Consider the following 24,255-nt stretch of genomic DNA (forward strand, 5'->3'; position numbering starts at 1 on the left):
ATTTCTTCATTTTCAGCTACTTTTCTCAAGTTCATTAAATGATTCTGTGTCTGTAAACCTGCTGGCAACTGGACACTCCACCTTCCTGCACTTCCTGCCCCAGTGAGTTTAAATGCTATTTTTCACTCTCAATTGAACGTTAAAAGGGCAATGATACACTCTAGGAATTTCATGCAGCTGTATTAATGCTGACTACTGTAGCAGAGAACTGGCTTCCAAAGCAGCCCCAGAATTATCTTGTAAAGACATTATTACCAAGAAATTGGAAAAAAAAATCATAATCTGGTCATTCCTTATAAAAATGAGAAGGAAGGAGGAAAAACTGATGGTTTGTTTCATTTTAAGTCAACATCTGAGGCATTTCAAAATATTTTTCTACACAATTACAAAGGATTTTTTAAAAGGAAAGTCAAAGAAAAAAAAAGAAAAATGTGTTTTTGCAGTATTATCTGATTCCAGGAACTACAACTTACAGGAAAACATCACATATGATGGAGATGATGCAGAGAAAATCTTGTGCCAGAAACAGAAAATTAATCAATTTAGTAATCTGTGTGTGTCATCAGGGCCAAATGCTCATCTATAAAAAGCACCTCTTTGGTGCCTCATTGGCTCCAGAACTCCAGCAACATCCTCACTGAATCTGGTGTCTTCTAAGATCACATCTCCAGCCTGCCTTCCTATTTATAGCTGGACAGGGTTTCACAAATATTTATAGATAGGAAATGCTTCACTTCTATCAGGAAGTTCCTTGTAATGCCTGCTTCAACACACACAAAAACTTATTTGCCCTCAGAAAGCCAAGACATTATTAGGCATATTAATAAGCATCTTAGGAAGTATATATTTAATATATTATGTATTTAAATACAAGTCATGACCTTATAATGATCTCACACAACTATTCATATAAATAACAAATGTTATTTATATGAATAGTTATTTAACAACAACAGTGCTGTGTTATTTCTATGAATCTAGCAAAGATTTCTACAGCTGGACTAATCTGTGAAGAACTTTAATTCCTACCAACCCTGGTGGTGCTAAAAGCACATCTTGGACAACAAAACGGGGGAAAAAAACAATTACAGAGAGAGAGAAAAAAAAAAACAACTTGAAAATACACTGAGTTTCTCAGACCAAAGCTATTTCGAGCACTGTCACTGAACTTTCAACATCTACAAAGCTGCTGGGTGAGGATGAGAAAAATGAGTACAAACAGCTGCCATCAATCTAAATCCAAAAGCAGGAGCCCAGCACAGGCACACGGGAGCTGGAACGTGAGTGTGGCCAAAGCAAACCTGCCTTCCACATTCAGGAGGAACTGGGGATGAGCTAATAAATTGCCCTGAGTTGACAGATCCATTTTTCCTCCCTCAGAACTCTCTTTGCCTGCTGCCCCCATGCTCAGCCCTGTGTGTGCATTTCCAGATTCCCTTGTAGGGGCAGAAGGGAAGGATGGAGGGAGAAGCCACGGCCCTGGATTTGGGGGAGGGAGCACTCACAACCAAGCTCCCAGGTCACCACTGCTTGCAAGCTGATTACTGAACCCACCCCTAATCTGCTGCACAATGCAATTTGATTTCAATTTCCCCAGGAGCTGGAGGAAGGGAGGGAGGAGAATGGATCCAGGTGATGAAGCCCTGCTTAGGTTAAAGTCTACTGAAAGCTTTCTGCAGAAAAAAATGCACAGAAGGCACTGCAAAGGAAGTAATGACTGATCATGTTTCCCTGATGCTTTTTCCTGTATTAAATATTTTTGTTAACTAAATAAGCATGACCATTTTGTTCAACTTCGTTAACAAAACCCCCTAACACATACAAAATTCTGTCTTTGAAAATGTGATTTTTTTTTCCTAATAGGAACAGAAGGCAATTCCATTTCTTGGATAATTTTTCTTGATAAAAATTATGAACATTTTTGTACTGAAAATTAGTAATGGTACTTTATATGTAGCTTAAAATATTTTCCCTTCTCCTGGAGGCAAGACTTGAAGGCCTCTGACAGCACCATTGACCAAATAATGAAAGAATTTATTTGCCATGCAGCTTTAACAAAACAGCTCCGGAAGATTTAATTAAAAATGCTGCAGTTCTTTTCAGCAAAGAGGAAGCCTGACAGAGAGTTATGCTTTGCAGAACTCCTTTGCTTCATTGCATGCACATTTCAACATCAGACCATCAAATACTTCATCAGTTTATTTCCATTCTAATCTGTCATTTCCCTGGCAATATCCCACTGGAAGTTACTCTCTCTGCATATTTCACAAAGACCAGCTCATTAGTTTCTTGTCCACCAACCTGCTTAATTACATCCCACAGTGAAACTCCATCAATTTTAACAGAAGTTATGTGTCATTCTACAGCCTGATTTTGGTGTTTTGATCCTGTTTCTAACAGAAATTTTGATCCTTGGTACAGAAAGTGCCACTCACACACTTTGAAGCTCACAGAGATGAAGCCCATTTTGTGTAACTCAAAGTGCCAAGTGCAGCCCATGGAGCCAAAGCCCACCCTGACACTGGCCAGGATTTGTGTCATCCCAAAATGGCCCTTCCCCAATGCCCTGTCTGCCCTAATCAAACAGAATGCAAAGCAACAAGGGACTTTCACTGAAATATTTAGAGGGGTGTTTTTAATTATAGAATTTAAAAATTTCAACTATTACACTGGGGAGATTTACATGAGCTTATTATGACTTTATAGACTTGATCTGGTTTAAATTATGAAAGCCTTTTATGACTTCCTACATAAGGATCCAGATTAGAATTTCTTTAATCAGCTCAAATGTATAACATTTGAATTAACCATTCTTACAGTGTGCTTTTCCTGGTAGAGATTTAGAGCACCCCCACAAAACAGGTACACAGATTTGCTCAACAGAGAAACAGTGAAGTAAAGAAAGCCCCAGCACTGTGTCTGACAACTAGCACCAGCCATGATTTGGGCTATACAGACTTTTTAAACAGCCACAATTCTTCAAAGAATATTTTTGAAAGTGGTCTTCTAGATCCATTTGACAAGTATGTGTGTGTTTGTGTGTGTGTGTGTGTGTATATATATATATCTATATCTCCACTAAATCATCATGGTAACTCCATTTCATCAAAATGTCAGAACATTTTTTGGTCAAACCTTCGCTTTATCAAAAGCCCAACCACTCATTAGTTCAACCAGATTTCCATTGGAAAGAAAAGTTTTAAGAATTATCCCAGCTGTGAAGATGAAAGATAACCAATATTCTGAGATGCATTTGGGAAATCTTGGGCTGATTAACTTTGAGTGATCTGAGATGTGAAAGCTGCACTGTCAGTCAGAGCAGGGACTCAGGGCAGGTTTCTCAAAAGCCAATCTGTACCTCGGAATCCCTGATGAGGCACTGACACACTGAAGTTTCCATCTCAGTGGAAATGTAAGTTTTACAACCTTCACATTCCTACAAATGAAAAAAAAAAATCTGTTTTGCTGTATATGTCCATGCTGTAAAAAAAAAAAAAAAAAATTGTATTTTCATTATTTTCACCTGATTGAGATAGAGTTTTTAATTCTCACTTTCTGATGGATCCAGCCAGCCACAACAACCACTGTGGAATTTATGTGGAGCCTTTCCGGAGATAAGATGACTAAAAATAGCTGCCAATAGTCAGGATCCCTGTAGAATAGTGGGCAATACTTTGAAAAACTGAAATGGTAAACTAGATTTCCTTATAAGAAAAGAGATGGTATTTTCTGAGAAATTAGGCCTTTGTAAGAGATTTTATGTAGGTAACTCTAAAACTGAGATCCAGTGGTTTTTAGATGTACCTGAAGACTCTTTGAAAGTGTTAACTGGGATACCTGGATGGAGAAGCCCATGCTCTGAACTCCTGAGTGCAGCTGCCTCACTGATGCCAGGAGGAAAATCCTCACTGCATCAGTTTCACAAAGAAAATGGAAATTCACTTCAGTGGATAATACAGGTCCTGCTATCACCAAAGCAGCAGTTATCATTAACTCTGATCAAGCGGCAAACAGCACAAGAACATAATTGTTGGAATATCAGAACATTTATATCAGGTGTTGCTCTGCAGCACCTCCATGCCCAGCAGTTCCCCAAGTTAATTGGTCAGTGCAGTGTCAGAAATTTCCTATAAAGCACTGCCCCACAAAGGCTCCCAGCACACCAGGGGGTGTGGGGGAAATCACCCTTCTCTGGGGTCTGTTTGTCCCCACAGCCCCTAATCCCACCCAGCCCTCAGGCCTGCTGTGTAATGCTTTATTCCAGCAGAATTCAAGTGCACATGTAAGTGCTTTGTTGAACAAGGAGGGATTTAGGCATGTGCTTAAGTACTTCACTGAGCTGGGACCAGGCTACTATTTATAGCAAGCTTTTTGTTCCGGTTTTATTGTTCAACACTTAAAGCCATCCTATGGCTTTTCCTGCTGTATGCCCTCCCCTCACACAGCAAACCTTCTAGGGCTGCAATCTCCTTCCACAAGTCACAGGTTTAAAAGCAGAATGGATATTATAAGCTCCTCCACAATTACATAATTTTTTACATCATATTTACACAGAAATTAAAAAAAAAAAAAAAAAACAAAAAAACACCTTAGGCTGAATGGTAGAAAAGCCATGAAGCCAAAAGTTGTATGTAATAACAGGATGAAAAATCCCATCCCACCCCACCCCCAGCACTGAAGCACTCACAGAGGAACCAAACACTAATGTGTGCACCCACAAGTGTTCATTCCAGCTTTCCCAAGTGTCCTTTGCTGTGCAATCCTGGGTTCCACAGAGAAATTCAGGCAGTCACATCTGAAGCACGATTTTATTGAGCTTGAGAAGCCATCAGTGCTGAAGAGCCCTTGCTGCTGCAGAGGCACTGACTGCTAGCAGGCACTGAATGCTGTTGTGAGGATACAGAAATACTTCCAAATGTATTTGGAAGTATTTCTGTATCCAGTTCAACACTAGTACCTCTGTGTTTTCACCTAGAAAAATAAATCTCTCTACTGCAGAGGCACCTGGACCTATCAGCTCATCTTTCAGTGTTAATGAATATGTTTTCACCAATCCTCGTTTTGATTAATTAATGTCTTTTCACAGATATTGGTATGATAACAAAAAATCCACATCTCCTCAGAAATCCCACAATATTCCATCTGCTTTTTTAAAATACTGTTGTTGTTGTTGTTTCACAGATTTTATGCTCCCCATAAAAACGCACACTGGTCTTCTGCTTTCTGTCTGTGCGCACAGATTGCCCAAAGACAGCGCCGTGCTCCGGGGATTCCCGAAAGCCCGGCTGGAGAGACCCGGCCGCTCCAGCTGGCAGCGCTCCCGCAGAGCCGCCGGGAACGGCGCGATCCCAGCCGGAGCGACCGCGAACGCCAGGGTGCTGGGGAGCGGGAATGCTTTACAGGGAAAGGACTGGGCCCATGTTTGTGGGGAACGGAGGGAGAGAGGAGAGGAAGACCGAGAAGGAGCGGTGCGAGCCAGCGGTGGCTGCGGCAGCGCCGGGGAGGGGCTGTGGGGATGGGATGGGATGGGATGGGATGGGATGGGATGGGATGGGATGGGATGGGATGGGATGGGATGGGATGGGATGCAGGAATGGGATGGGGGATGCGATGGGATGGAGGATGTGGGGATGGGACAGGATGGGGGCTGCGGGGATGGAATGGGAGATGGAGGATGCGGGGATGGGATGGGATGGGATGGAATAGGATGGGGGATGCAAGGATGGGATGGGGGATGGGATAGGATGGGGGATGCAAGGATGGGATGGGGGATGGGATAGGATGGGATAGGATGGGGGATGCAGGGATGGGATGGAGGATGAGGGGATGGGATGGGATGGGCTGGGATGGGATGGGATGGGATGGGATGGGATGGGATGGGATGGGATGGGATGGAGGATGTGGGGATGGGACAGGATGGGGGACACAGGAATGGGATGGGATGGAGGATGCAAGAATGGGATGGGGGATGCGGGATGGGGTGACGCTGTGGGGACGGAAGGGGGATGCAAGGATGGTATGGAAAGGGATGGATGCAGGAAGAGGAGGGGTCTGCAGGGAGGGCAGGGATTTCAGGGCCGTGCAATGCAGAACCCGTGCTGCACAGCAGGAACAGCCACTTCCCACTTCCCAAGGAAATCCACCACCCAGCTCTGCCTGTGGAACTCTTCCACCAAGGAACTCGCTTTGCCCGATTCCTCCCGCGCTCAGGGGGAAGGATCTTGCAAATCCCTGAAAATACTGGCACGTGAACAGCACTAAAGAAGGCTCCAGCATCCATTTCTCCTGTAATTCGTGACTTTCAGTTCTGACTGCCAAGATGTATTGAAAGGGGCAAAATCATCCCTCAAAAGCACATTATTTCATCAGAGTGCCCAATAACCCAAAGCCACTAAAATCACAGAGAGAAGCTTTTCAGGAGGTACTGAGTCGGACTGCAATAACCTCCAACTGAATTATTAATGGCAACTTGTAAGCCATTATCATGGAAAGATCTCTATTAGTCACCAATTTACAGTGTTATTTTCAAAAACATCCAACTTAGGGATGCACAAATCCCACTGACAAGCCAACAGGACTTAAAATTCCATTTGGCTTCCATTCTTCCCCTTTTTAAAAATCCTGTCCTTAATACATTAAACTCTCTGACGACATTATCTATAACTTATTTGACAATCAGGCCATAAATGTTACTTGACAAGAACACAACCCTTGGTGCTAAGTCTACAAATTCTCTCTGTAGGGCTGGATGAAATCTTAACTGCAGGGCATTCAGTTCTGGGCAGGTTCTTCTACTTGAAATGCAAAGGTTCTCAGAAAGGTGTCCTCAAGAACAGCAGCAAAAAAAAAAAAAACCCAATATTTTCATGTACAGAATAGACTTGGTTGGTTGCGTATATGTAGAACATATCACACTTCACTTCTACATGAGTAAATGGCTTTAATGCTCTTATTCAATAACATTACAAATATCTTGCACGTACAAATAGAGCTTTGTGCTTACAGCAGCATTTTCTACCCAAAATTCCCAGCAGCTTTGCAAGCAGTGATTAATTAACCCTTGAAGCAGGCAGGTTACGTGCACTCTGAAACAGCTGAATTGTAAACCTGAAGCAACAGCCCACAAGGACAAGCAAAGAGTATGGAGGCACAAAATGTCCCCTAACTAAGCAGGTGACACACACAATTTGTTCTCCCATCCCATGCCACAGCCCTCACACATCTGCATTTTTTTAGCCTTTCCTTGAGGAGGAAACACGGGATATCATCGAGCTGGAGCTGTGCTAACAGGATAAAGGCATGGGCATGGCATGGCAGCATTGCCAAGGCTGCAGCTGTATTTTATTCTGATTAACAGGAAAGCATTGGCTGGGATCTTAAGGGCAGCAATACATTTCAAGTAAGCATTATCACAAGCCAAGAGAACTGACCAGTGACACATTGAAAGGAAGATGTGAAGGAAGCACAAGAAAGAAGTGGAATTCAGGGCAGCAACTTCAGCAAACTCAGACAAATGATTTGTGTTATCTCTTAAAGAGAGCATCAAGGAATTCAGGAAAAGTGACAATTACCAATGAAAAGTGTATAAAATAGTGCAAGAGATTATCTCAGTGCAGGGGGAATATAGGAAGCACTGGAAGAGACTGTTACACCCAGAATCTTCAAAGGCTTTGACTAGCAGAAGAGATTGTACAAAAGGTGAAACAAGAACATTTAACAAAGAACAAGAATTAGAACGGCACAAACTGCTCAGTTCTGATCCAGATGAGCCAACACACAAAAGGATCAACAACTAATGAGGGACATAAAAAGGCAATAGGAAAAGGATCTATAAATACAACAGAAGTAAGTGGGAGAAAGAGATAAGCAGAGGTTCTTGTATTTAATGGGAAAGGAGAGAAAATAACAGATGGCAAAGAGAAAGCTGAAGCATTCAGTACTTCCTTCATATTCTTTTATGTTTCCATCTAAAGGATAATGAAAAGCAAAAATGTTTCTAAAGTGATTTTCACGGAGAAGACAGGACTAGAGGCCTGAAGAAAAGAAAGAATAGGCTAAAAAGTATCAAAAGAAGCCAGACATTCACAGTCTGCTAGAGAATGATGAAGTTCACCACAGAGTACTTAAGGAATTACCTAAAGCCATCCCCAAACATTAGCTATTATATTCAATAATGCACAAAGGGAGGGTAGAGTTCCCAAAGGACAGTGGAGATGCAAAAACAGTGTGCAGCTTCAAAAGGAGAAGCAAGGCTAAACTGAAGAAACTGCAAACCCAACCACCTCCCTTTTATATCACAGGGGACACTGAAACAAGATAAATCACCATGTGGGTACCTCAAGGATTAAGTGCCTGAAAATAATAAGGATGTCAAAGCAATGAAATTTCCTTTTTGATATGGGAACAGGGCTACTCAGAAGGAAACCCAGTACCAGGCAGGCTAAAGTGGCTGCAGTAAGGCTTTCTGTGACTGCCAATGTGATATTTTCATGGGGTGGAAGAACTGATAGGAAATTGCAGTGCAGAGGGTGTGGTTTCTTAAAAAAAAATCAAAAACCAAAAAAAACCACCCAAATTAAAAGTGATTACTAAAACTCACTGGCAATGGAATTAATCTCACAACTTGCTGCACACATTAGGAAATGCCAGGAGAGAAAAATGTGTGTGAAGGAAACAGGCAGGGTTCATATCACCTCCAGCTCACAAGCAAACAAGATCAAAATTCAAACTAGAACTTGAAGCATTGAAGAACTCGTTGAGAAGTGAAGTGTAAGCAGAACAAGTGCAAATCTATACATCAAGAAAAACACTAAATAGAGATCAGCTGGGTTCTGTTGGAAGGGTTCTAAAAGCCAGTATAAATAAAAAATAGTATAATGGTATTTCTAAAAAGACGTATTTCATGCCAGGATGTCTGACAGGACTGCCACTCAGACAGTAACCTTTCCATTTTTCTCCACTGTCCAGAAACTTGCAGAACATGAGTGGGAGAAAAAAAAATCACAAGAAAATTCACAGTAAATGCAACTCTGTCTTGTCATCCTATTTAGCTGGGGAGCAATAAATGTCAGCAGTGCCAAGGGGAAATATGAGGGGAGCAGTGCTGGGTCGCACAAAAAGCAGTGTAATAGTGTATCTTTGGAGGGAACACACCCATTAACACCAACCTTCACAGGCCATAATGGCATTTTCGTGTTCCTACTGCTCTCGAATCCTTCAGCACTTGACATAGAACCACCAGGGCGGCTGTATATAACACATTAATTTTTCAGAGTATTTAACCTTTCCAGAAGAATCATTCTACATCTTCCAGATTGATTCTCGTGACATTTTGAAGCTTAACTAAAAAATGGGCCTAGTTCTTGTCAGGGCTTTTGGACACTTCCTGTAATTAAGAAAAACCCAGTGATGTGGAATAGATCTCTTCCAGGTAAAATTTTACCATTTTGTCTTCATGTAATTACTTTCTACTGTTTATAGGCCAAAACTCATGCCAGCCTTCTATTTTTACTTCACATAAACTCATTTAAAGCTTGTAAAATACTTCACACATGAGAAAAATGCTGGTGGACATGCAGACTTTGTAGACTACAGCAATGCATTAACACTGCATTTGAACCTAAGGCCCCAAGTTGAATGCAGCAAAGCAGCTGTAAATACACCTAATAATGCCAGCAATTCATTTTAAATAATGAAATTTCTTCTCAAAACTTCCATTTTGCTTTTCCTGTAACTGTAGGCCACCTAAAAATGCACATATCCATTTTCTCAATGGCAAAGAATGTAAATCTTAATTGTTCCAGAGTAATTACTTTAAGCTTCAGCAATTGCAAAGAAATCTGATGATGACATGTCTTGATTATCATAAATCTCCTCATTCATACTTCTGCTTTAAAATATTCTGAAATACCTATTGGGATACTTTCTAGGAACCCATCATCAACCTATTGGAAGTTTTCAGTATGGGTTACAGAAAACATTCCCTAAAAACACAATTCCTATTATTTCAATCCCCTTAAACAGTATCAACCTCTTTAAATAATAACAACAGTACAAAAAAAGTTTAAAATACCAACAAATTACCTGAGTCACAATAAATGGAATGCTGGATCATCTAAAATGTGGCCCCATTTTGTCTGTTCTGTGCTGAATGCAATCACACCTTCCAGGATGGAAGATTTCCCATCAGTGGGAATACTGCCCCTGATGAAGAATGGCTGTTCAATAACCAGGGCAGAATATATAGGATCAGCAAATACTTTCAAGGTGACTTTTTTCTGCACAGGAAAGCTATCCAGAGGCTTGGAATCTCCTGCTCATAATGAGATAACAAAAGGAATGTACTGGGCATTAGGCTCACTGATAAACCATCAGGAGAAATCCCGTTCACCAGAAAACTCCTGAATCCTAAAGCATTCCATGAAGAGATGCATCTGGAGTGGACAGCAGCTGCAGAACCTTGGAGCAATCTTCATCCCTGATGGCTGATTTTAAAGTAGGTATAATTTTCATAAGTTCAATACAAGCTATTTGAGCCTTTTTAATAAATAACTCAGGCTAAAGGCAATTCCCCAAACACTGTGGAATTAATGATTTATCAATCTGAGAAATAGAAACACTGAACAGAGACAGCTGCATTATTCTGGCTTCACAACACACAAAAGGTTTTTGAAACTTGAAATGTGCATCCAAGGTCACTCTGCTGTGGAGCGTGAGGGGGAAATGTGATTCAGTCTTGCATCTCCAAATCCCATCCCTTCAACAATTAACATCAATCCTTGATGAACGTGCAAGCCCCTGTGACAGTTCCTGTGTTTACACACAGTGAATACACAATCCCACAGCTACAGAAGGCAGAAATACCTCGGAGCGCCAATGAAATCAGGCAGGTCTGGCTCTGAAAACCCCACTGCTGAGACTTTTTAAAGGCATTCCACCACCCAGGGAATAAACTCACTGTGCAAACAGAGGTTCCTGTATTATGGCAACTGGGCAGCCCAACACACAAACCCAACACACAGCCCCACTGCTGCTGCTCTCAGCTCTGGCACCACAGCCTTGCCTTCCCAAGCCTTTGGCACCCCAAACGTGGCAGCCTCAGCAGCTGAGCAGTTCTTGGCATGTGAATAGGAATGGGAGTGATGGAGGGACTGTAAAACCCAGAAGTGCAAGCCTTTGGATCAGGGGGGAGAAAGGCTGGAAGCAGATAAATAAGCATTGACAAAAGAATTGCTCTTGAGGCACTGAGGGCACTGACCTGAGCAGGCTCTTCAGAAATGCCTTTTCTGCACAACTAAAGGTGTTCAGTGAACTCTCCAAAACACACTTCCTATAGCACTAATTAAAGATGTAGCTACCTCTGCCGCCTAGAAATATTTAAAGCTTTTTTGGTTTACATTCCAGTGTGTGGAGGGCGCCCCTGCAGCACGCCAGTTGTTTTATTTAGATGTTACAAAATATTTAAGAATTCTGAGTATAAGTTCCAAAATAGGTGAAAACACAGCCTTTTACATAATGACCCTTAGATACAAGCCCATGCTGCTGGATCTGGGGTCATCAGCAATATGGGAGTCACACATCCCTTGGGAAATGCTGTCTTAGATCATGTAGATGTGAAAAACTGGTCACACCCATGAAATGGAAGTCTGAAATATTTCACTACTAAATGACTCCATTTATGAAGATGAAACTTTTTTTCAAAGTAGGCTTTGGCAATAAATAAGCCATTCTGATTTAACAGATAATTTTGTAGCATGAATATACTGAGACCAACCTGGATCTCAGTGACTGTGACACTCATTGCTGTCACCTCTGTCATCTCATTACACACAAATTTCTTGTTCATTCTCACTTTTCCTTTCTCAAATATTTTATATTTTTCTTTTCAGATAATTAAAATGATTTATTCTTTTGCATTTGTCACTTCTCTTCATAAAATTTTTATTTAACTTACTTTTTACAAACTTCTTTCAAAGGACAGCTAAAGTTTCACTCTGAACTTTGCAAATTGCAACCATTTACTGCACAATGTACATTAAATGTAAAGCTGTTTGGAAACAGAATTCTTACATCTGACACACACATTCCAAGGATAAGCATCACCAGAAGTTTGAACTTTGTTCAGATATTTGTTTTAAAAGATTTCAGCAGCCACACAATTTTATTTAACTCTAAACATTCGCTCTGTTCCCAATTATCTCCTCTGCTATCATCTCCCATCAGGCTGCCACTAAAACAATCACTTATCTCTCGTAAAATTACTCTGCTTTTTCCTCTGGTCAATGCAGATGACTTTTCCCCAGCTGCAGTCCTGAACCTATCCTTAAGTTACAATCCAAGTTTTAGAGTGTTTTGAGTATCACAATTTCCTTTTGAACCTCATGTGCTACCCTTTAAACTGCCTACAATAACCAGAATATGCAGGTTTTGTTGATGCAGATGAACTCCAAGCACTTAGAGGATTATCAATATTCAGACAAACAGTCCAGCTTCCCAGTCACATCACTGAAGTTTCTGTGGGAAATGACCTGAGGTGTTTTATTCTTGGCTCACCAAGGAAAAGGAGCCAGACAAATGCACCAGGTTTGACTCAGCCAGCCCCAAAAGGCAGCAAATGCTGTCAGAGGTGCCCCATGGTGCCTGGTGTGTGACATGGGACACAGTGGAGACTCACAGCCCTCTGAAAAGGTGACAAAGGCCAGGAGAGGAGCCCTGAGGCATCTCCAATAACACCAAACACCTCTTTGGGGAAACCAAACCAAACCCAGCCCAACTCACTGGCCAGGATACTGCTCCATTCAGCCTCCTCCCTGCACTCCTCCAAACCAAACCCAAACCCATCAGGTGACAGCAGCACAGGACACCAGATAAATATCCCAGTGATCATCCCATGGAGCTTGTCAAAAACAATACAAATGTACTTAGCATGATCAGGAAACAGACAACTGAATGGTTAAAAGGTATGGTTGGGACACTGTTGCAGCAGAGATGGCCACAATACACAGAGTGGCCCCAGACAATTTCAGAAAGCTTCAAGCCATGCACAGTAACACCAGACCACTTCAGAAGGCTGCAAGCATCTGCTCCTCTTGTTCTTCAGCCCAACCTTTCATACCCCTCACGTTCATGCATTGCCCCTGTGTGCCCTCTGCTCCCTTTGGTGTTGGTCAGTGCCCCTGGGCACTCCATGGCTCATTGCTGTCAGTGCTGCTCACAGCTGTGCCCCCTGGGGATGGGGCTGGGCACAGCCCCACTCTCAATCACCCCAAATTGTGTGCCTACAGGACAGAGGGATGTGCCAGACATTTGGCTCAATATCACACTCAATAGCCTGGGTAAGCAAGAGGCTGTGGTCCTGGATTTACAGCATGTGAGCAAAGGACAGGGCTGGTAATGGTATCAAATAGGAATTCAAGGTAGCAGAATACTCTGCATTCATTCCATTAAGTGTTAAAGTGACTATGTTAATATTGGCACTAAACTGAACATTTCACCCATATTCTTTTGCTTTGGGAAGAACTTGCAGCAATGTTCACTTTGCAAACGGAGCTTAACGTCAGATGAAGTCATTGCAGAGAATACTGAGCTGGTTTCTTAGCGAGATACCACAGACAAACCACTTCTCAGCAATGAAAATGCTGAATCCTGTTTGAGTCAGCATATGAAAATTGGTCACGTGTGGGTGAGGGGACAGGGTCAGACACCAAGTGCTGCTGAGAACATAACAGTGTGCGTGCAGAGCCACTCAAAGGACTGCTTACGTAATCAGGGCTCGCAGTGTCTACCAGCCACACAGAGTATTCCTTAAAAGATTCCCTTTTACTCTTTGGGAGTTGAGTTACAGCACTATCAACTTTCACACTGTTTAAAAACTTACATTTTAGCTTATTTTGGGAGCAGTTTAAGTCCTACTCTACATTGCTTTCAGCTTGCCTATCTTCCCAGCACCTTATCTTGGTACCCATGCTTCTCAAATAGCACTTTACTACAAAATACGCTTTAATTAAAAAGAAAGTAAAGAAAGTATTAGCACAGAATTGGGTTGGTGTAATGCGATAAAACTGCACAATAAGATGGAAAAAAAAAAAAACACAAGCAAAAGAATCAGCAAGAAATACACAGAAAGAAATGAACTTTTGGACAGTTTAATTCAGCAAACGAGAGGTTTCCTCCGCCTACAATACAGGAGGCCTTTCAAAGATGCAGAAGGGAAGACAGTGCCCCTCCTTTCACGTTTCTAGTGCAGTCTCCAAACCAAGATTTCAGCAGAAGAACCCGTTCTGTCCGGTGACGGTAGGAAAGCACATCTTGACGGCATCCATGCCAAGGTGGTGGCGGCCGGCACTACAGCGGCACCGCTGCGGGCATCCCGGGCTGGTGCACTGCGTGACCCGCAAAGTTACCTCCCGCCGCATTCTGCTCGGGCTTTCAGCCGCTCCAAACCGGACTACTGCGAGGCTTTGCAAACTACCGCTTGTAAAACACCGTGGAAAAGAAGAAAAAAAGAACCCAAAAAAACCCCAGCCCGGCCGCAGCGGCACCGCAGGAGCTGGGCGAGCGCCGGGGACACGGCGGCGCTCCCGGGAGGGCTTCTCCTTCCATCAGCCCCGCCGAGGGAGCGGGGCTGCGGGCAGCCACCTCCTTGTGGCTGTCTCAGATTAACATTTCTCGGAGGAGCGGCGTTCCCTCCTTGCGGCTGTCTCAAATTAACATTTCTCGGAGGAGCGAGAAATGCCGGGGCAGAGCGCGGCCGCCGCCGCCTCCCGACCCGTTCCCGTCTCTGCGAGCCCTCCGGGCTGGAGCCGCACTGACACCAGAGGCTTCCCGCAGCCGCCCCGCGGAGCCGCCTCCATCCCCCGCCCCAGCGCATCCTCCGGCCGCATCCCGCTGCCCCCGGGACGGGCTCGGCCCCGGCAGCGCTCCCGCCCCCTTCAAGGTCACCGCGGCCCCGGGGGTCGCCGCTGCCGCTCCTACCTGAGCCGGCGAGCGGAGCGGAGCCGCCGCTGTCCCCGCACCGGGGCCTCGGGCCGCGCTCGGCGCCTCCTCCTGCGCCGGGGCCGCTGCGCTGCGCCGGGAGGCGGCGGCTCCGTCAGACTTAGCGGGGAAGCCCCGGGGGGGCGGGCAGCGCCTCTCCCCACCCCGCGAGGTGCCGGAGCCGAGCCCAGGCTCCCCCGGCGGGGCTGGGGCTCCCCTCAGCGGGGAGAGGCTGCGCCGCGCCCCGCTCGGCTCCGCGCGGCTCCCGCGGGATGCCGGGCGCTCCGCGGGCGCGGGGGATGCGCGGCGGGGCCGGCACCGCGCGGAGGCTCCGGGCGCCTCGGCCAGACGGGGATCGGCCGCGCCTGTTCGGCACCGGGCGTTTAACACCACCACCGTCCTTGTGCTTTTGTTTTTCCTCAACGCGCGGCGGTTTTCTGACAGAATTCCGCAGAAATCTCAAGGGGACCTGAGATTTTTGCAGAATCTCCTGGCGCGGATTCTGAGAGCTGGAGAGTCCCGCCCTGGGACACAGCACCTGGAGAAGTACAAAAAATGGAATTATGATGTACGGGTGATGTGCGTTACATAGACTGAGCATCAGCACTCCAGATTTAGAAAATTAGTAATAAAACCCCACCCCGTGTCTTAGATTTGAAGATACTACTTTTGTTCGCAAAGAGGATGGCATCTTTGAAATGTTGCCAGAGTAGTAGTGCCGGGTATTTAACCAACACGTTCTGGTTTTACACATGGGCTTAAGTTAGATTTCATAACAGTTCTCTTGTGCCACCTAATCTGTTCACCCTGGGAGTTAAAACCAGTTACCAAATGTCCCCAAGGCTGAACGGACACAGAGGGGATTTTGAAGAGCAGAAAAGTGTATTTGGTATTTGGGGTGGAGGTCGTGTGGTGTGAGGGATGCACACACATCACACAGCACCTGCACACTGCTACAGCAAACAACACCAGCATTTTACTTGGAAAACTGGAAGTATTCCACCGCTTTCTATTGGTGAATAGCAGCACTGCCCAGCCCTGGCTGTTTGACAGATGATACACTGTTAATTATATTCTGATTACTATCTTGGCTTCTTCCTTAACACCATTTAAATTCCAGTTTTAACCTTATCTCAGCAAGGACTAAAGGAAAAAGTAGGACAGGCAACATGAAAGCACAAATCCCTCCTCATCTTTTAAAACTCTTTCTAACTTACTGAAAGCCAGGAGAAGATGTTACAGTATATTTGTAGAGCTTTCAGACAAGCTTGTTAACAAAATCCAGACTTGCAGGTCTCACCAAGTTCAGTTTCCAGATTTGGAAGAAAATCAGAAACCTGTAAGTATTCTGAAAATATCTGGATTGGTTTTCTCATCTGATCTTAAACCACTGTCAAGTGAGAGTGAGCAAGGGTGCTTTCCCCTGCTACATTTCCCTGGGTCATGAGGAAGATCAAACCAACTGAGGAAAACTAATGAAGAACAGCAGCATTTTTTTGTTTTGACAATGCTTAGAAAGATGGCAGAGAAAGCCTGAATGAAAAGTTTACAAAAATAATCCTGCAAACATTAGGTAAATGCGGTGCTATTTTCAGCTCGTGCTTATTAATCATTTAAAGCAGATGATTGGAGTGCCATTTGAAGAGCATTAGATGTGCATCCTTACTAGCTGCCTGCAAACGCATTTCACTGGTAATTCTGTGCTGCACAAAAAACATTACATCCCCCAGACTGTTTTCACAGAAACACTGAATTCCACACAGAGCTACACCTGTTAAATACCCAGGCTGACAGTGCAGAGCTCAGGGTTTGAATCTCACACAGAAGGACAGTGTCCATCATGTGATTCTCACATCAGAGCATCCTCAGAGGGTCAGCCACTGCAGCTGGAATTAATAACACCAGAGCAGCACAAACAAATGATTGCTTTCCTGGCTTCCTCTCCATCTTGAGATGTTTAGCCCCTACAGCTGATTTTGTCAATCATGGTGAAATAGCAGAAGTGTCTGGCTGTTTATCTCTTGTGATAAGCAATGAATGACAGAGCAGATTTCTTCAGTTTAAGAGCTCCTGCCTATGAAAATCTCTCCCCATGCAGACAGTGAAGTAGAATTTTGTACATTTTTGCCAACTTTAGAAGCTGTCCCCATGTTTTTGTAGAGTACATGACAGGGGTCTCAGCACATCTTTTCTGTTACTACAGCATTTCTAGGAACTCAACCTCTTGCATACAGGTTTTAAAAACACTTAAAGTGTGATGTTAACAGTAACAACATCAACTAATGACTACATTTAACACTTCTTATTATATTGTACAGATTAGGACTGTTTGTGTTATGTTTTTTCCTAAAATCATTGCACCTCCTCTCACCTAAGGTGACACTTAGAGATTCCTTTAAATTCTTCTCATTTTCCTGGTTAGAGGGGGAATATGAGCATAGTGGGGGTCATCTCCTTCACCAAAATAATGTAAAGGAGCAGAGATCATGTCATCCCTACCTCTGGCACTATGCTTGCCTCAAGCTGGAATAACCTAACAGTGACTTGTCCTTCTCAGACTGTTCTTCTCAGGTTTTAGCTTCACATCATTTTCACAGCCTGGAGCTTAATTTCCACACCAACAAAACAGGAGAGGATTTTCAAGGAAATTTCAGAAAGGAAGTGACAATGGATGCCAGTTCAGCAGCCAGGATTTTGGCTGTACTACGTTAGATTGGAGCAGCTATTGGTATTTCAGCCTCCTTTAGGAAATTTCTAAAACTAGATGTGTGTGTGAAAGAACAATGTCTGGATACCACATATAAACAGAACATCTTCCACCCCCTGAGCCCTCCTGCACTCACAGAGTTTATCTTTGAACTGCTGCTGGTGCCAAGAGGCGACGCTGAGAGTGAAAGGGGAGGACACTGAACCTGCCAAAACCGCAGCAGTTTGTGCATCAGCAGAGCAAAGTGCAGTCCCAAAAGCTGTCCTCATCCTTCAGGCACAGAGGTGCTACCAGGAGGGGTCACCCAACCCTGAGTGAAACACGAGCAGCAGGGAGGACATTTGGGGTGTCCACGCTGGATTCCCAGCCACCAAACTGGGGCTTTTCCAACAAATTGGGATACTTCGTTACCAGAATGTTCAGGCCCAGCCATGGCTTCTGTTGAGGAAAAACTCCCAAGGTATCAAATGCCCCCAAAGCATGGCACAAGTCCAGCATCTGATAGAGTAGAAAATGTATCCCTGTGAATCGCCAGTGAGATCTCCTGCAGTAATTTCACACCCTCACACCTGCCTGCCAGTGAAAAGCCAAGCAGCCCTAAATATCTGCTGGTTTAAGAGCAAAAGTAATGCCAGACAAAGGCTGTGTCAGTAAAACAGTCTGTGATACTGCCATGATGTCTTACAGCAACCAGCATGAGGAAACTGATTTTTGCATTTAATGTTTCAACATCACATGCACTACAGGAGAAGATAACAAAAACCTGCCCTTTGCTTTGTTTGTTAAAAATACAGGTTGACCAGAAGATTATTAGGTGTATTGGGATATTCTGGAATCATCATTTTTCTGTTGCAATTCAGTATTAAAGCAAAAAGAGTCAAGTGCAAAGGGCACATTTTGTTTGCACTGATATGAAATGACCTTGCTGTGGCCCAGCTCCAGCCACACAAAAGTAGAGGCACTTCCACTTCCACCTGGGCTTCAGCAATTCTTCAGGTGAGACACAGAGTTCCCATGCTGCTGGTACTGCTGACCCTGCCCAGAAATAAGATTGATTAAAATTACCAATTGATTTCTCTATCAATGCTAACAAATATCAAAACAAATCTGGTGCTTCCCTGGCAGAGGCAATTCTCAAGCTGTAATCTGTTAAACATGACATAAAGTTGATGATCTTGCAACCAAAAGCAGGAACAGCATAAAAGGCCATTTTCTCCCACATTCAGAACTCAATGGATGGAGGTGCCCACAGCACCTTTATTCTAGGGAAAAAAAAATAAAAAAAAAAATTAAAAATTACGTTAAAAACCCTGACCAGTCAACCTGAAGCCACCACAACAAAAAGTCAGAATATGGTGAATAGTGACAACATGATATTACAATTATATATTTTCAGAAAGGGTCACAAGTTAGTTCTGCCAGATGCATAATCTGACTTGGTTTGTCATAATCTGCTAGTTATATATCTATAAAAGGGGGCAGGATAACTTTTTTGACCCCTGCACTCCTTAGTAGTCACACAGTTCTTTTATATACACAGAGTAAATTGTGCAAAAGAGATTTTTGCAATATCCAAACCTTTTTGCAACACACCTGGACAATCCTCTTCAGTGATGCAGCAAGACTGTTGTAAAAAACTCCCAACTTTTATATACCACCCATCCCACAGATTATTGTGAGAAATCAGTTGGCAAAAGTAAAAGCTTTAGTAATGATGACATTGCTTTGAGAACAACTTAGATATTTTGTTTTATTTATTTATTAAAAATGAAGTACATGAAGGAAAATGCTCAAGTGGACCCAGCGTTGGATTAAAAACTCTGAAAACACAGAAAGCCAAAAGATGGTGAATTAGCAAAAGTTGAGTCATAGCACTGTTATTTTACAGTTGAGAACAGAAAAAACAACTTCAAGTTGTCTTGTTATCAGGTTTTTGATAATAATCACAATCTCAAACATGGTCCTCTCCTTTTGATTTTTCAACTATTTTTTTAACTTTGTTTTCCAAGAAAAATCCTGATAGATTGAAATAGGCACCATTTTGCAAAATAATGCAAGTACCAAAGATGCTGAAAGTGGCAGAGCATTAAATCCTTGGACATGGGACGTAGGGCATTTCAGAAACAAGAGTAAAATCAAATTTAAAAAAAAAAGAAAGCAGTGAAAACAAAGCAGCAGCTAAAGGTCAGTACTGGAAAACCAGCTGAGAATTGGCAAATTTGTCTCAACATTCCTATAAATTTAAAAGTCAGTCCTTGCTTTCTACAGCAGCTTCCCAATGGGAAGCAGAATAATTGATTTAAATACTTGTCATCAATGTTTGCAGCAGAAGTTCCCAGAAAAATACTACACAAAAATACCTAAAATATTTATCCATAACATAAAATTGATGTTACAAATAAAATTAACAGCAAGACAAACCAACCTAGGTGTGGTCCCAGTGGTCATTTCATAAATCCCAGATTTAACTTGCTGCTGTTTGGGTAAGAATAATTCACTTGCTTGGAGAATAACAACATTTCACAGTATCTCCTTTGGACTGAAGGCTGTAAATCACAATCTTGCTATTTTTTCGAGGAAGCCCCCTCATACTTCAAGTCTTAATTAACATCAGCACCAGGGCAAGGCAAATCTGCCAGCATGAATTTTTGGTGATTGTTTCAAGTTCTAGATGCCAGGAAAAACAATCAGGAAGCCTTGGATGCGCTCAGGAGACCCACGCCACTGCAAAAGGAAGTTAACAATGCTGTTAGGCTGCTCTGCAATCTATCAGCAGTGAAATCTGCTTTTTCACTTCTCCAGCTCCTGGCCAAAACTCCTGCTAATGAACCCAGTGCTTATTTCTCACTGCATTTCATAAAAAATTGCCTTGGATCTCCTCACAGTCACTGCAAGCCAGCCCTGAGTGAGATGAACACATCAGACTCAGGTATCACCCTGCAAAACATCCCCAAATTAACCCCACAGTCACCCAGCACTCCAAAATTAACCCCAGAATTACCCAAACCCTGATGGGCTGAGCTGTGCCAGGGCTTGATGAGGTTTAACTCGTGTTAAACTGCAGCAGAGACACCCTGCATGGCTCAGCAGGGGCACACCTGGCATTTGTGTGGCCTCACCTGCAGCCTTCAGCTCTGAAAAGAGTGGGAAATATTTATATTTATATTTATATTTATATTTATATTTATATTTATATTTATATTTACTCACAGACATAAAACAAGGGAAAGGTAAATAAGCACACCCAGATGGCAATTCCAGATCTCCTTCAGTATCCCCCCTTGCCACTCTCCATTATCTGGAGGGAGAATTTAAGGTGCCTGCACACTTAAATTATGCACTTAAGGATTAATTAAGAATTAACCTCTGATATTGTTTTATAATTAAATCCATATATCTGTCTAATGATCCTGGGCATAAATTATAGTGATGAGTGCAAACAGCAGAAAGGCAAAAGTGTGCATGTGGATTACAGATGGATGAGTTACAAACCTTCTCTTATTTTTCATTCCACCTTCTGAATTACAGCATTTCAGCAACATATTGATTTAAATTGATTTAGAATTTTTAGACAAAAAACTACTCCCAGTTAAAAATTACTTGCTTTTTTTTCTCAGCCAGTAAATTCTGATTTTTTCTTATTCCTGTAAATATTAAAATTGTCATTTACAGCTTTAAACCTGAACTTTTCAACAGCAATATACTGACAAAGTGCATCCCAACCACAGCACTTCTCTCAGTATAACTTTCTACACAACTTTTAATTAACCATGGATAAACTTTGGGATGAATTTTATTTTAAAACACTATTCTGGAGTGGTCTGAGGTTCTGCAAACTTCTTGATCTTGAAAATACTCCCTTATTTTAGTGTGTCCCAGTGACAGTTGGATCAAAATTACCTCGGGAATAGTGTTTGACACAGAATGCCAATGCATTGTACAAAAAACATTCCCCCAGGCCCTGAAGTTTTAAGATTTAATTACCTCTTAGAGATGGATTAAACTTTTTGTTATATGTAAGTGAAATCCCAGGACAAACAAGTTCTTGGGAGAAGTGTTATTCTCTTACAATGGGATTACATATATATATATATATATATATATATATATATGTGTGTGTGTGTGTGTATATATACACACACATATATATATGTATATATGTATAATCCCATTGTATATGTGTATATATATATATGTGTGTGTGTGTGTATGTATATATATATATACACACACACACATTATTCATATATACACATACATATATACATGTATATATGTCTATATATTTTAATATATATACATTCTATATACACGTGTTTATACATATATATAAATATATAGATATATAGATAGATATATAGATAGATATAGATATAGATATAGATATAGATATAGATAGATTTAGATGATACATAGATAGATAGATAGATAGATAGATAGATAGATAGATAGATAGATAGATATGGGAATGGTCTTGTCCTGCTGGGCTGCTCTCACTCCCAGGCTGATGCACACTCTGTCCTCACTCACAAACACTTCCTAACGAGGCAAGTAAAATATCACTTTTATGTATCATATTATCTCACCAAAATAAACAATTTTTGATTGAGTAGGAGAATTTAAAAACAAAGAAATGAACCTAATGTCCCAGCTTTCCTGAAGGTGGGAAGCACAAATGCTGCTGTGCACAGCCAGCTGTCCCAGCTAGGCACAGCAAGCCTGGAGCTGAGCAGAGCACTGAGCTGGGATCTGCTGGAAAACAAAAGCTGGAACAACACTGGGGAAGCTCGTGGTGGGTGGGCTGCCAGTCCTCCCATGGCCACTCAGCAGAACAGCTCTGGGGTGTGCTCAGGCTAAAAAGTCCCTGGGTCTTTCAGAAATCCTCCCCTTTGCAGCTCCATCATTTGGTTTTTCCTGGAATGAACAGGCTGGGATAAGCACCATCCCTTTCTTCCCAGCAGCTCTGGTTTCTCCAGACTTTTTCTTTTCTCTGTGAGGAAGAAGGGAGTGAGCTCTTTGCACAGAGGGAGGTCCCAAAGATGGACTGTGCTGTTCCCAGAGGAAGGAGGCAGCCAGGCCTTGGTCCTGGAAATTAAGTTATCTCTGTTTCCTCTTTCAGTTCTCTCCTGTCTCTGGTTTATTTCTTGGTTAAACCAATGCTCATTAGTTGTGTCTGCATTTAGTCTCCAACAATTGGCAAAATTGAAAATACACATTTGACTCAGCATTAGGGGAGCTTCAGTAGGGAAAATCCAGGAAATCCAGGAATTTCTGCACTAAGGCAAATGTTCAAGGTTTACATGAGACAGCAAATCAGCTCACAGGGTGCAGAGCAGCACCTGCCCAGAGGTTACAACAATCCTGCAACCTGCCTATATGCACAGAGGACAGGCTTAAGGGTATATTCAGTTATTTCAGACCAAAGAAAGCAAACCCAGGTATGAAGATACATTTTTTAAAAGGTTGTTTTATTATACAGGAGTAAACCCATATTAGAAAACAAACACCTTCTATGGTCCAGGAAAAGAAAAAAAAAAGAAAGAAAAAAAACCACTAAACAAACAAGCAAACAAACAAAAAAAAAAAAAAAACACAACAGGAGATCTTCATCTACTCCCTAAAACATCTCTTAGACTCCATGCATGTTACTTACTTTTAATGGGCTGCACTGACATATATTAATCAGAGAGTCTCTGCTAAAGCAGTCATTATCCCAGTTCTGAGGGGGTGTTGAGGTAGATGTACTTAGCACAGATTAATATTCCTTTAATTATGTAACTTACGGGGATCTGTGAGTTGGCAGGGCTGGTGGTTTCTCAGTGCTAGGCATACATGACAAAGCTTCCCCAGTCTCTCATCTTTCCCCCCTCTCCTTTTCATTTATCATATGGTTGGATAAAAAAAGCAGGGAAATGAATTATGCATGGTTTTAGCAGACTGAGAAGTTAATAAAAAGTTACATACAACTCACATGTGTGATTGCACAAAGCACTTACATGACCTTGCTAAGCTTGAACAGGCTCTAAGATTAGCCTGGCATGGATTTCAAGTGTATGAAAAACACAGAATTGCTTCTTAAAACACTAGTACAGAGTGTTTCATGCCTAAATCCTCGTTATGTGCAGTGTATTTATAGGACATGACTCAACTTTGAAGTGTGCAAAGACAAGTAAACTCTCCTTCCTCGTGGCAAAGTGGGGCTTGTGTGTTCAGATGCTCCTTGCCAGGCTGAGCCTCCCATAAATCCTGGTCTGCACTGGGAGGAGCAAATCTCTGCAAAGGTTCCCAGATACCAATTTTTGTCATAATGATCGTGAAATATTGCAGCATTTTATAGCTGAGAAAATGGGAGGGACAGGTCAGAAGGAGGTGGAAAAAGGGGAAGGAAAACCCCAACCCTCTGACCCTTTTCAGGTTGAAAGTTTGCACGCAAACCTGAGGGTTCTCCAGCTCACTTTGCCTTTCCACCATTTGTTACATCTCATTTTAACAGGGCAAAGCAAAAAATCAGTGAATAGAGATACCAAGGGTAGAATAAATGCCCATCCCAGCACCACAAAGAGAATGTTTTATTC

The 24,255-nt window shown here is 42.5% G+C and overlaps 1 protein-coding gene across 9 annotated transcripts in view; it reads right to left on the reverse strand.

Moving 5' to 3' along the window:
• Nucleotides 1–15,170, reverse strand: part of ATP2B2 (ATPase plasma membrane Ca2+ transporting 2) — a 391,446-nt gene extending 376,276 nt beyond the window's left edge. Inside the window, exon 1 of one of the 9 annotated variants that reach the window (XM_064432245.1) lies at nucleotides 14,974–15,156. The gene's annotated coding sequence lies outside the window, so the exon portion shown is untranslated. Of the gene's footprint in view, nucleotides 1–14,973 lie in introns of all 9 variants that reach the window. The other 8 variants (XM_064432232.1, XM_064432231.1, XM_064432239.1 and 5 more) reach the window with 8 other exon arrangements.
• Between the last annotated feature and the right edge of the window lie 9,085 nt (nucleotides 15,171–24,255).

Source organism: Passer domesticus, chromosome 9 (genome assembly GCF_036417665.1).
Source record: "Passer domesticus isolate bPasDom1 chromosome 9, bPasDom1.hap1, whole genome shotgun sequence".
NCBI classification, from domain to species: domain Eukaryota; kingdom Metazoa; phylum Chordata; class Aves; order Passeriformes; family Passeridae; genus Passer; species Passer domesticus.